The sequence below is a fragment of the Garra rufa genome, chromosome 23 (genome assembly GCF_049309525.1).
Source record: "Garra rufa chromosome 23, GarRuf1.0, whole genome shotgun sequence".
Taxonomy (NCBI): Eukaryota; Metazoa; Chordata; class Actinopteri; order Cypriniformes; family Cyprinidae; genus Garra; species Garra rufa.
Genome location: NC_133383.1, coordinates 8,669,129 through 8,674,016, shown reverse-complemented (window position 1 = coordinate 8,674,016; position 4,888 = coordinate 8,669,129). Strand labels below are relative to the sequence as shown.

Sequence of the window (4,888 nt, the reverse complement as noted above, 5' to 3'; positions counted from 1 at the left end):
AATGTCATTGATATAAAAATGCATTTTTATATTTATAGTTTTTATATATAGTTGTATTTAATGTTATTTTGTGTGTTTTAGTCATTTTTATCCCTTTTTATGTTAATATTGTTTTGATGTTATTTATTTATTTTAGCACTTCAGCTGACACTAAATGAAAATAAGAAATCCTGCAACTAGATGATTTTTTTCTTTCTTTTTTTAATGGGATTAACTTTAGTTAATGATGGTAACCCTTCTATCTATCTATCTATAGTGCTAAAAAAATAAAAAATAAAATAAACATCTAAATTCACATCTAAAGACTCATACCTGCATTGTCACCAGCCTGTCATCCACCATCACCTCCTTGGTAAGAAAGTCAGCACCAATGGTGGCTTTATACTGATTGCTGAACTTCTTATTCACATACTGGTTCATCAGAGAAGTCTTCCCAACACTAGCACACAAACACATGAGTGACTATTACATAACCTAAACATTTCTATCTCAAAACCTAATTAAATAACACTGTCAGGCATTATTGAAGGTCATCACTTACCCAGAATCCCCGAGAATGATCACCTTCAGGAGCACCTTTTTACGAGAAGCCATCCTTGTGGACTAAACTGTGCCTAATAAAACAATAAGATCACTTGTGAGGTCACTTTAATATGTAATGTTGACATGTAGTTATTTAGCATGCAGCCTCTACAAAAGACATGCAATGGCTGTGATTGCCAAATACACACAAAAACATGATGAAAAGGGAAGGTTGCACGATGTCAGTCATGTGCTCAAGCCAAATCGAATATATAGTATGTAAAATAAACCGTGTCATATATTAAAAACACAATTCTTCACATTTATCTACGATGAAATTACACTTGATGTCAAGCGTCAATAATAGCTTTCATTTCATGCTAAACGACACGCTATAAACGACCTGTCAGTTTTTAAAATGTCGGTGTTGAAGTTCAAAACACAATTTTTTCGGCTTAGATTAAAGTAATAATCAACCAAACGATTCAGTGTTTTGAAATAATCAGTTTAGCTGATCAGTTTTGTGCTAAAGCTATGAGACGCTAGTAAAGGCTAGCACAAACACACCGTAAATGTAACACATCTACACACGTTATTTTAATAAACAAGCACGTTTCATACACTTTCAACGTTAAAATGGTAGATTTTGATTATTTCAAAGCATTTCAGTCAAATTGAATATTATCAGTTTCAATATTTTTTCACTTGTCACTTCTGCTGTGTTAGCGAAGAACGCTAGCATGCTAGCATGACAAAAACTCACTTTCTGAGGAGAAATCCCACCTTCGGCTCGACAATCTTCTGCTGTCATAAAACAAAAACAAGCCAACACGACACCTCCACCGTCTGTGATCGACTCGGGACGCACTCTTTGGGTTGTGTGGCGTGTTTTTGGATGGTTGTCACGGACAGTTCAGCACATCCGTGTGTAATAATGAGTCGCAAAAGCACTCCCTCCCTTGACTCAGCTCAACACTCATCATGTTTATGTCTGTTAACATAATCACTGAGCATGCAAATACAAAAACAAACGTGTACTGTGTTTTTCTGTCGTGTGGTGTCTATATCTGATATTTATATTTAGATAAAGATATGTATAGATAGGCAAAAGTAGCCCTGTGTACTGAAAAATAATATTTTACTAATATTATAATATCTATATCTATATCTATATCTATATCTATATATATATATATATAGATAAATAGATAGATAGATAGATAGATAGATAGATAGATAGATAGATAGATATAGATATATAGTCTATCTATCTATCTATCTATCTATCTATCTATCTATCTATCTGATATCCACTGACAAAAACCCATTTATTGCCTGACAGAACTGTTCACTAATATTTTGTGTAAATATTTACATAAATGTTATGTATGTAAATATAATCAATTAAATATTTAATTAACTATGCAATGCTGTTGATATATATATATGTGTGTGTGTGTGTGTGTGTGTGTGTGTGTGTGTGTGTGTGTGTGTGTGTGTGTGTGTGTGTGTGTGTGTGTGTGTGTGTGTTTTCTGTCGCTATGATTTGTGTCTCTAAAATGAGTCACATATTAAAAATGGCTTAAATTATTTAGGTCTTATTTATAATTTAAACAAAGATCATATACATTAAAAACAGTATTTTTTATTAATATATGCATTCAAGTTTATCATGACCTCAGTGCAAATCAAATTCCACAAGAAATATAAACCATGAAATAATAAAAACCTCAAAATATTTGTAAATAATGTTATAGACTAGGCTAAACTGTATCTAATAATACATATAAATCATGTGAAACTATAGTGTGTTTGTTTTTACAATTTTAATCATTTACCACGTCCCTGAAGTCACCTGTTAGTATGTGCTTTTCTCGCCTTCCAAAATAGACTGCAATTCCATTGAGACCATTTTTAGGAAGTGATATTGTTCATTTTTTCCCAAATGAATTCAACTGTACAAACTGAAGTAACCATCAACTCTCACTCCTTACTTAAAAATTTTTTTTTGTCATCCTGCTTGTTACACTGTCAAAGATCAATCCTTTTAGGCTATGTTATGGAGAATGTTTGTTTGGTAAAAAAAAAAAAATAATTCTGGAATAGTTATAAAAGTTTTGTTTATCTGTAAAAGATTAGAAACCTAAATGTCTTTGATCACTCAAATAGCTATGGCTAACTTAGCTCAAAATTGTACACCCTGTTATGTTAGTTCCAGGAGGAAAAAAGACCGCCAACTTAGGGTGAGCGGGGAGATATAAACATATTTAATGCTGTTTTGTTGGGTATCCTCATAAGTGCAGTCTTAAATGAGTTAAATAATGTTTTGAATGAACTTAAAAAGTTGAGGAAATGAGATGCACATCAGTCATGGTCATGGTCATGGTTTAACAGAGATAATTGTGGCTATAATATGGATTAGTCTGCTTAATGTGAGAGGGAAAGAAATAAAAATAAGAACAGAAATTTGTATATATTACGTTTTTGTGCATAAAAAGTGTCTATAAAAAAGGGCATTTGTGTTTGTTTGTTGTTAATCTAGAACCTGTTAGCACTAATGTTCCACCCTGTTATGCTCTGTTTCACCCTGTTAGATAAGTCATGTTAAATAATAATTAGACAGCAAAGTTAAATATTTGGCATTATTTTGTCTTATTTTGTGAGGTGAGGAGCATTAACAGCATATATATATTTTTAGGTAAAATTTTTGTATTGTTTACCATCTTGTTGGCAAAAATGGGCACAGAAAAAGTACCCGTTCTTAATAATCAAGACATATTCTATTCATCAATAATTGTTTTTGTATTGTTTTTAAGAATAAAAAATACTATCATGGCACAAGGGACATATATCATCCAATAAAAGCTCATTATTGATTAGCGTTTACATTTTTAACATTTTGTGATAAGTATTTATAATACCCATAATCATTATTTTTTTTAGTCCATGAGCTTGGCCAGTATGTATTCCTAATAGTTAAACTTGTCACTATTTTGGTGGAATGCTAAAACATGTAATGACCCATATATGTTTTTAGGATTTTTTTTGCAACTACATTAGAGTTCAGAAATTTGGGATCAGTTATTCTTAATTACATTTTGATAAAGACATGAATACTGTAAATCAGCAAAGATGCAATAAATTGATCAAAAGTGACAGCAAAGGCATTTCTAATGTTCCAAATAATTTCTATTTCAAATAAATGCTGTTCTTTTGAACTTTGTGTTCACAAAAAAAAAACCTGCATATATTAGGGGGTTTTTTTTCACAAAAAATATTTTACAATATTTTCAGAATTTTTGAGACCGTTTTCAACAATAGTGAGAAGTGTTTTGCCATCACAGGAATGAATTACATTTTTAAAAATACACTACTTTTTTTTAAATTCTGTTTTGCTCACAAAGCCTACATTTATTTGATAAAAAAACAGCTATAGCAGTAATATTTTGAAATATTTACTATTTACTATACTATTTAAAAAAACTGATTTAAAAAAACAAAAGTATAGAAATGAATACTTTTATTTAGCAAGAATGCTTTAAAGTATTGATAAAGACATGTATAATGTTACAAACGATTTGTATTTCAGATACATGCTGTTCTTCTTAACTTTTTATTAATCAAAGAAACCTGAAAAAATTATACTCAGCTGTTTTCAACATAATATTAATAATAATAACAATAATAATAATAATAAATGTTTTTTGAGCAGAAAATCAGAATATTAGAATGATTTCGGGAGTAATGTGACTGGAGTAATGATGCTTAAAATTCAGCTTTGAAATCACATTAAAATATAAATAGAAAATATATTTTAATAGAAAATAGTTATTTTAAACAGTGAAAATATTTGAAATTGTTTTTTTCTGTACTTTGGATCAAATAAATGCAGACTTGGTGAGCAAAAGAGACTTCTTAAAAAAACATTAAAAATTTTAAATGTACAGGTATTTTGAACTATAATAATATTTCAAATGTTTATCTTCACTGCATTTTTTTAATCAAATAAAAGTAGATTAAGATTTAGTAAGAATAAGAGACTTCTTACCCAACCCAAACTTTTGAACTGTAGTGCTCATTGAAACCAAGTCATCATATTTTGCTTTTATATAACAGTGTATAATAAAATGCAAAGGTTGATTTGATTATAGATCAAATCTATGATTTAGCATATTAGATGTTACCATCTATTATATAAAACACAACAAAGCCAAAACTCCCAAAAGGCTCTATTGATTTTATGAATAAAATTCCTTAAAGGCTAAAGCGCACCAGTTTCAGACAAAGACTGATCAGAAATCATTCAAAAGTGTTCAAAGGTTATCTCTGAAGGGCAAGTGAACAATCACAGACTTTGAAACTTCAA

General features: G+C 29.9%; 1 long non-coding RNA gene across 1 annotated transcript; it reads right to left on the bottom strand.

Annotated features, from left to right (window-relative positions):
- Nucleotides 1-307: 307 nt before the first annotated feature.
- On the bottom strand, nt 308-1,485 carry LOC141298747 (uncharacterized). Its single transcript, XR_012341638.1, has 3 exons — nt 1,286-1,485; nt 542-614; nt 308-439 (listed from the first exon to the last, which is right to left on the bottom strand). It is a non-coding gene; the product is annotated as an uncharacterized lncRNA (long non-coding RNA).
- Nucleotides 1,486-4,888: the final 3,403 nt, after the last annotated feature.